Source organism: Vipera berus, assembly GCF_964194415.1.
Source record: "Vipera berus genome assembly, chromosome: 2".
Lineage (NCBI taxonomy): Eukaryota > Metazoa > Chordata > Lepidosauria > Squamata > Viperidae > Vipera > Vipera berus.
The window spans coordinates 126,129,063-126,138,438 of NC_138203.1; the positions used below are offsets into that span (position 1 = coordinate 126,129,063).

The 9,376-nt window shown below is 41.3% G+C and overlaps 1 protein-coding gene across 1 annotated transcript in view; it reads right to left on the bottom strand.

The window, feature by feature from the left end:
- The window catches only part of UBA1 (ubiquitin like modifier activating enzyme 1), a 45,070-nt gene extending 37,495 nt beyond the window's left edge, over positions 1–7,575 (bottom strand). Inside the window, exon 1 of the mRNA XM_081318841.1 lies at positions 7,506–7,575. The gene's annotated coding sequence lies outside the window, so the exon portion shown is untranslated. The remainder of the gene's footprint in view (positions 1–7,505) is intronic.
- Positions 7,576–9,376: the final 1,801 nt, after the last annotated feature.

Consider the following 9,376-nt stretch of genomic DNA (forward strand, 5'->3'; position numbering starts at 1 on the left):
GCACAGTGCATATTCCGCAACTCATGTTGGAAGCGCTCCTGGAAAACTGGGCTGCGGATTTCAGAAAGGGGTGGAAGCAAGCCCAGTATCTGCAGAGCCTAACTACAAGGCCCTCTGTTCACTGCCGGCCCAGCCTTCCTCCTGCAAAGACTCACAGCTTCCAACACGCTGAAGCCTGCAGATGGTTCTCCAAGGGCACCTGCAGTACACGCTCTGCAGGTCTCATACAGGAAATTTGAACAACACCGGCTTCCTTCCTACATAGATAATACTACAGTGTCCGCACATTTGGCTTTCTGAGCAGAGAATCTCTTGTCCACTTATAAAACTATTTAGGAATGGAACAAGAATTCACTGGTTGAGACAGAAGATTCTCCATTCCAGCTGGTCAAGTGCATCAGAGAGCTCACATAAACAAATCAGCTCTCCTCTATAGTCTGCCCTCAATGACAGGTATTTGACCACTGAACATGGAAATTCCACTGACCATCACCCTGAATACACTGAACAATTGTGTAAAAGAGTTCCCCCACAGTACTACCTATGTCAGTCATGCCAGAGCAAAACACTAATTGTTTTTTTTCTGCCCCATAATCAGCACTGTGTCCTGCCTGCCTTGTTTCGAGTGGTGGAACTATATGGAAAAGGACACTGGAAAATGATTTGTTAGTAACTGCCTGCTACCTCAGAGAGACTCAAGGAGGATGCAGTTTGGCAACTTTCTGGAAGCAGTGCAAATCCTTTTTATCAGGGCAAGTATTTTCAGGAATAAATATATAATCTATTGCTGTGGTAAAGAACCTGATTTATAAAGCATGAAAAATATCGTATTTTTATTTCCTAGATTTATAGCCTACCTTTAACCCAACTAGCTATTAAATCAAAAAGTCTATCACCTCTTTTATAAATGATGTGTGCATATATAATAAAACATGTCTTATTCTGGGCTACTTTCGTTTCTCTATTCTCTGTTCATCTATTTGAACAATGGGGCTATTTAAATAGGAATAAAATGATTCCACTGTTAGGAAAACAAGAGTCCTTTGGTATTTTAAGCCAGGATGCCAACTGGCAACCACCTAGTCCCTTTTCCATGACCCTGAAAGCCCCTAATTTGAGATGGAAAAGATATGAACACTGTGGTATAAGTACATTACAGCTATAGGGACCACACTTTCCGACTACTAAAGGTGAAGTCTACGCTTTCAGTTATTTCTATCCATCTTTCTTTATGCTCATTGTTAATAGAACATTGTATTTCTTCTCCCAGATTGGGACACCTGTTGGTTGGTATTCTTCATGTAAGTTTTCTGTGGTGCAGCTCCAACAAGGAATGTACCCGCAAAGGTATATTACGTTTTATTGCCATGATTATGACTCCCATGAACCCACAGGACAGGCCATGCTACAACTTAAGGCAAAGCAAGTGGGGAAGGGCTGAGAGCCCACAGTGTGACTGTGGGGCAGCAGAACAAACTATAACACATATAGTTTACGAATGTCCCCTCAGAAATTTTCAAGACACCTGAGGTCATCTCACCACAGCCACACCAGAAGCAATTAGATAGTTAGCTTCCTTAGATATCAAATTATAACATCTATCCCATTGCAATTCGATGATTCCCTATTATGATGGTTTTATGGTGGTTTTATCTTAATGTAGTATTTTATCTCCTATATTGTATTGTCCACGTTATATATATGGTATGGCTGTGATGACATCATCCCAAATTAAATTTGTGATTGCATGCCATATACTAAATGAATAATAAGCTATAAAACCAAGGAGGGGGGATCCAAATCCTATTGCAAAACCCAACCCAGACAGCCCCACCCATTTCGTAATCCCAAACTATCAAAAAAAGATATATGAAGTCACCAAAAGCTTTGAGCACTCCTGCCTCAAAGACTTTGGTTATAGCCGAGTTTTCCAGCAATTCTTATCCTTCTTCCAGGACCAGCTCCAATGGTGATTCGCGGAAAAGGTTTACCCATAGACCTGCTCTTTGCCGGGAGTAGACTTTGCTCTATTTATTTTATTTTTATCCAACCTTTATTATTCTATTATTCAAGACAACGAACATACTTAATACTCCTTCCTCCACCTATTTTCCCTGCAACAATAACACTGTGAGGTAGATTGGGCTGAAATACAAGTTACTGGCTCAAAGTCACCCAACCAGCTATCATGCCTAAAGTGGGACTAGAACTCATAGTTTCTAGTCTGGTACCTTAACCATTAGAGTCCAGGGGTTGGCAACCTTGGCTCTTTTATGACTCGTGGACAGCATGGCTGTCTCAGGAATTCTGGGAGTTGAAGTCCACGAGTCATAAAAGAGCCAAGGTTGCCTACCCCTGCATTAGACCAAACTCTTTCCCTGTTCCTTTTTATCATTTACATGAAACTTCTGACCGAAGTCACCCACTGAGTCAAGTATCATCACTATGCTGATGATATACAGTTCTACATCTCTGCTCCAGGTAGTGGATTGTTTCTCAGTGCCTGCAAACTGTACATGTCTAAATGGGGAAGAATCAGATTTGGCTCAAGCCTGATAGACTGAGTAGCTGTGGAGTTTATATCCCACCATATCAAGTGATTTACCCTTTTTAATTGTCTATATTCCCTGTTAAAGTTGGTGGGCTATCTGAGGATCTTTCTAAACTCATAGCTTCCGCTCAAACAGGGACTATTTGCAGTGATTTGTACCTTACTAATCTACCATTGTCGGATCTCCTATTATTCCTCCACTTTTGCAATGTACTCTACATGGGAATTCCTTTGAAGAATATACAGAAACTTCAGCTGGTCCAGAATGCAGGGGAACAATCAGTAATATACAGTACATCCATATAGCACTGCTGCTATATGAGCTACACTGAATCCCAGTGGTTGGTTGTTACTTCTGATGCTCTGTATGACATGAGGCCAGGTAACTTGTGTGACTAGATATCCTTGATAGTTTCCATCTGCCCCACTTAATCTGGATATCCAGATCCTCGTAGTGAAACTGTATTACCTGGTTAGGTCTTAGAAAAATGCTTCCTCTGTCAAGATTTCTGCCTTATGGAAACCCCCCCTCCAGAAATACCAATAACCCCAACTCTATTGGCCTTGAGGAAGATGATAAGCATATGCTTTATTCCCCTAGGCAGCAGGGACAGGATGTTGTCAGAGTTAGCATTAAGGAGTTACACTAAGTTATCCTTCTATATAGGAACAGTCAGGGCTTTTTTTTTCTCATAGAACGTTCAGAACGGAGTTCCGGCACCTTTTTTGGATGGAACCTTGTAGGGTAGGCAAAGTGGGTTGTATGACATGTGTGAGTGCCGGCACCTTTTTCTTTTACAAAAAAAAAGCACTGGGAACAGTACACAATTTTTCTTGTGATGCACGGTAACAGATTTTTGACTAAGGAGCAGCTATCTTTCTTAAACTAGCATGATATCACAATGAGCCATAAAATTCACTGGAGACAAGGGCTCAGATAACTTCTAGTTTTTATAAAAAAATATTTCAAGACGTGAACAAGCAGTGACGAGCTCCAATATGTCTGCTTATCAGGTTTTGTTTTGCTAGACAGCATGTTTCCTCTTTAAATGTCTAGGTTGGCCACTGAAGGGCCCGTTGACATTCCCATGGGGACCTCAGTCAACATGGCTATGGATAGTCACCAACCTCTATCCTACGGGGACATATATTTTTTTACAGTACAAAGAATAATGCAAATCTTTTTCCACCTCTTGAGGTTGATGTGTCAGAGACTATCCTCCAAAAATTGATGGAGCCTGGTCAAAAGCTAAATTTGATTTAAACTGACGTTTATTTAAAACTACTCTAGATTAATCAGATACAGAAAACATTATTTCCACTCACCTATTTAATACTTTTCTTTATGCGCCACATTAAAAATACAAGTTTGGTAACAACTTTTGGAGAGGCATTGTGGAACACTTCCCCAAATTGTATTCTGAAGCAGGGCTTTTCAACCTTTTCACCCATTGTACCACTTTTAGGATATGGCAACATCTGCGTATCACCAGTTGCCTAGCAAGGTATCAAAAACTTGACACCCCCCCCAAAAGGAAAAAAGTGATGAAGTACAGGTAGTCCTCGACTTACAACAATTCGCTTGGTGACTGTTCAAAGTTACAATGGCACTGAAAAAAGTGCCCCCCAAGCCACAGCCGAGCAAGACACCTGCCTGCTTGCCCGGCTGTGCTCTTCCTTCTGTCCCAGGTTTTCATTGTTGTGAGCATTTCTGTTGAGGATTGACAAGGGGGTGTGTGTGTGTTTGGTTTTTATTTTTCCCCCCCTCTGCTGGGTGGTTGCAGCAGGTTTTGGTCACTTCACATGACCCTGGGACACTGTGACCATAAATATGAATCAGTTGCCAAGCATCTGAATGTAAATCACAAGACTGGCGCTGATCCTGGCGCTTCCACTGAGCCCTGACAGCCCCGAAGAAGCGCTGATCCTGGCGCTTCCGCTGAGCCCCAACAGCCCTGCAGCTCCAGCCGTCTCTCACTCAGGCTTGTGCGGTGCTGCCACTGGTTCAGCTCACTCCCCTCCCCCACTACCACTTTTCTAGGAGGGTTGCATACCACCTGCCAGTTGACAATGTACCACAGGTGGTACCCGTACCACTGGTTGAAAAGCCCTGTTTTGAAGTGTTTTAACAGTTCATTAACAGATGATTATTATTAATTGAGCTATTCTGCTCCATGTTAACCAGGTTAAATGAATCAGTTATAAGAGGTGGACAAGTTGCATAAAAATGACTGAACTAGGCAGAATTAATTCTACATTTTGGGGTATTTATTCAAGCCATTTTATGACTTCACTGAAATACAATACATAGCTTTCTTTTCCTGAACATTACAGATTTACTCAATCACAGTAAGAGTTCTGTTAAGCCTTAAAGTATTAAGAAATCACTATATACTGATGAAGATTGAAGACTTTATTAATCAACTATAAAACTTAAGTTAATAAAATCAAGATTTATTTTTTGAAATTCAGCTGAAACTTCAAGATGCTTTTCTTTGTAACAGGGCTTTTGTAAACTCTATTGAGATCATGCCTGCAAAGTTTTTTGACTTCTGTGAACAGTATCATTTATACTGTTGCATGCACAATAACACTCAGCCAAACGCATGTATCTTGAATTCAGAAGATATGCTTTAGCTATAAACCAACTGAAATAATTGTTTATAAACCATGCCATCCTTTTACAGATAGGAGTCAAGGACAGCTTGCAAGGAAAACCACAAGCAGTGCCTCACTGTGCAGCCTTGTGTTTAAGCCTATTGTACTAATGTGACTTCACACCATTCCCTAGCAAGAGACTCACAGGGCCTTAATATCAGATTTCTCTCCTGCTTCTCTCTTAAAAAAAGAGTCTGATACAAGTCAGAAACCAGCAGGCAGGCAAATTCCTTTCTCCCACAGGTGGAAATGGATATCAATGTCTAAAATAAAAGCTGACTGTGAAAGCCATTTTTGATAATCTAACAGCCCAATTTCTAATTCCAGAAAAGTAATTTCTATGAGGCCAATGCTTCAGCAGCGCTTAGGGCATGTCTGAAAATGGAGGAGCTAAATCAAGATTCTTGCCTTCAATATATTTTATGAACTGGTTTAATAAATCAGAATACATCAAGTACTGAGCACAGACATATATATAAATTTCTTTGTGGATGTGCAAGTAATAGGATATTTATAGGCTTTTTTTTACAACTGTTTAGCAATAATAAATTTGCTTTATTGGCTGCCACACCAAGAGTAGTGAGAAAGAATTGCAAGCTAAGTTTTGATCCTGAATATAAATTTTTGTTTTGAGCCATGTATTCAGATGCATAAATAATTTTAGTAGGCATATGGCTGTCTAAAATTATTTTTCCTCCATGTACATAACTCCAACTGGCAACCTAGATAGTCTAATTAAGAGAAAGAGAGATCAGAGAAGTCTTACGTTGTTCCAGTTCTCCTATGGTACACATCAGAAGGACATTCATTGAGTTAAACAAGAATGGCAGTTTTTAGGTTTATGGGATCTACTTTGTTTTTTATTAAACTTTGGAGATACACCAACTGGAGTCTGGGGCAAGAGTAACAGAGTAGAGCCTACAGTCCTGCACACAAATATCCTTTCCAAGTGTGACCCAATTTTCACAATTTCATCAGCATAATTTAAAATGAGCCATTATATTTAAAAATCAGGTGCTTGAAAATCTACTGCAAATCACCTAAATTACCTAAAATTTGATCCTTTTCATTGGTGTGTGGTTGAAACATGCAAAAAAGGTTATCATTACTTATTGATAAAGAAAATTCCTCTTCCATTATTCTCATTGAGATTTCCTTAGGTCTACCAAGTCTGGGCTGCAAAGCTCCAGACAACTACTAGATGGCAGTAACACTAATTCTTTTCTGTCGTTTACTGGCTGTCCAAATTTCTGCAACCCAGTTAGTCTGCCTCATTTAAATTCACATTCTCTTCCTGACAAGCCTTCCAACAGAACTGATTACAACCCCTTTGTCTCTCCTAAATACAAAGAAAGAGCTCCTAAGATCCAAGATGCTGTTAAAAGGCTTCATAGCAGCACTAAGGCAGGGTTTGCTTTACGAGCCCAATCCAATAAAGGTTGGAAGTGAAAATATCTAGCACAGATTAATTACCGTAAGCAATTCTTTTAAAGATAGTATTCTCTTCCCAGGCCAATGTGCCACGAATGTAATGCTGAATAAAGAAAGGGTTCCCTCTGATCACTATAGAGATCCAGAGCAGGTTGCTTTGCTGAGGCCGTTTTTTTCTCACATCCAAACTTAGGCTGTCTCTGGGGAGTTTTGAGAGATGTTCTGTTTTTTTGTGGGGTTTTTTTTTGCTTACGAGATAGTGAGGCTCTGATGCGGCTCATATAAGGAATATGAAACGTTGTGGATTGTCCTGAGCTGGGTAAAGGGGAGTGACTACACCTTCTCCCTATCTTATGCATGTGCAGCATGCATGCGTCTGTCTGTTTATTTATCAACCAACGGACAGGACTCACAACTCGGCATCAATAGAGCCCAGGGATGGTCGAGCTGGGGAAAATGCTTGCGGGGGGGGGAAACTCATCCATATTGCTTGATCCCACCGTTCAGAAAAAATATGCCCAGCTGGGAAATACTGGGATGGGGAAGTGAACTACACCCCACCACCACCACCACCCTGCAAACTGCATGACAGGCTATGAACTTTTCCCCGCCCCGACCATACCTTTTCCAGAGACCTTGATGCCCCCCCCTCCATCAGCAAAATGACCTTGTGCTTTAACGCGCCGCCTCCGCCCCCCCCTCCGCCCCCGCTCTCCTTCTCCACTCTCACCCTTTCCGCCCATCATTTTATCACCCTCTCCGCTAAACGATGCCCCCACGCAGCAGAGGAGAAGGCTGATCCTTGCTTTCGCTTCTCGCCCCTTCCCTGCCCTCTTCTTCACGCCTCCCCCGATCCGGCTCTTACCCCCCCACTCTGGACCGTCTGAGTTCCGACTCCGGCTTCTGCTCCCGCCGCTACCGATGCCTGCAGGCCCTCGCCGCCGCCTGCTATGAAGAAGGAGTCGGCTGAGTTCATTTAGAGGCACAGGTGAGAAAGGTACCCCCCCATCCTCCCTAAGCACTACCATCAGCTACCTTATCGGGTCATGTAAGGATTCCTGTGCAGTATTGATAAGGAAATGCTATTTTTCCTGTGGCGATCCTTTTGCGAAAAGGATTGCTGGATTGAAGGGAGAAGAATCAAAGCCGCGATTCTCCCACCCCCACGTTCGGAATGGTGGAGCTCAGGGAGCGCAAGACTACTTGGGAAATGTAGTTTACAATCGGCTGGATGGGTAAGGGAGCACGTGGCTTCTGAGGTCGCGTGAATTGCGGGTAGGCTCCTAGAGACGAATGGTCGATAAAAAAGGGCTGAAAGCCGAGAGGGATTAACGGGATGAAACGAGCAGGAGAACTGAATAAGATCAAATGCAGAAATAGACATCTACGCGAGAAGCGTTAAGTTGAAGGAGCGTTGGACAGAGGAGGAGAAGAGAAGAAGAGGATTGATGACAATGTGGCAGGTTCATTTGAATCAGATAATGATGGGAACATATCCTACTTTGAGGGCCTTAGGAAAATAGAGGATGCTTCTGAAGCTGTATAGAATGGTTTCTTTATCCTTTGAATAATCACAACTACTTGGGATCATCACTTTAGGGTTGAAGGAGTGGCATCATTTGGTCCAAATGTTTTCTTCAGGTAAATTCACATTTCACATGGAGGCGTATGATGGGGAAGGAAAAATATAGCTTAGTTGGAAGCAAAAATGACTAGAAACTTGTATGCAGTGTCAAAGTTTTAATGTAGATTTATTCCAAAGCACACATAATAGCTTGATCTCTGCATTTGGGAACCAGTAAAAGCTTCCAAACAAAGTATCCAAACATGGTAGACTGTTCTGACATCCTTTGCTTTGATTTGGAGATGTATGAAAGATGGGTAGATAACTGTCAGATATATTATAGTCCTGGATAAAAAGGTTGCTGGTTCTGGTGACAACTATCTCAAGGTGGGTCATCTTGATTGACAGGTGACAGTATTTCATGTTCCATTTGAATTCAAAAGGATTTACTGTTAAAAAAAATTCTATAATATACATTGTAATTTTGCAAAATTCCACTTCTCAACTGAGAGGCAAACCCAAACTTTTATTTAATGTAATCTTCATTTGTTTTATCAGTCAAAGGTTGATTATTTCTCCATGCTTCAGTTTCAAGATATTTTCTTACTGGGAATCGAAAAATAGCTTTAATATAGGATGACTGATTAGTCATATTTGGAAAAAGATCTAAGCACTGTAATGTATTTAAGCTGCAATAACCCAACACTTTCAATTTGGTCACTAAAATAATCTAGTTACCGTAACCCATTTTCTAGGCTATATACATTGGACTGAATTAGCCAAACAGACAAATCAAGACTAACACCCATATTTAGCATTGTGTGCAACTGCAACTGCTAGGTCTTAATAATTAGCCGGAATGAATGGGTTCTATGGCCTGAATAAGTGTGTTCTGAGAACACAACCTTGTATTTTTCAAAGCAGCAAAATTAAAATTAGATTCTTATTCCTCTTCCCAAACCTGTTTTGGGATTTTTGAGGTACCTGGATGATAAATTCATCCCCAAGAAACACATGTTTTAAAAAAGACAATAATCAGAGAAAGACCCTGTTTATTTTCTTTCCCAGAACTGCCCCAGGGGAGGGAAAGACAGCACCAGGAGAAGGCAGTTAGGATTTTCTATATTAAAATAACATCTTCATAAAACATGCAGCTGGCCTGGACATGCATC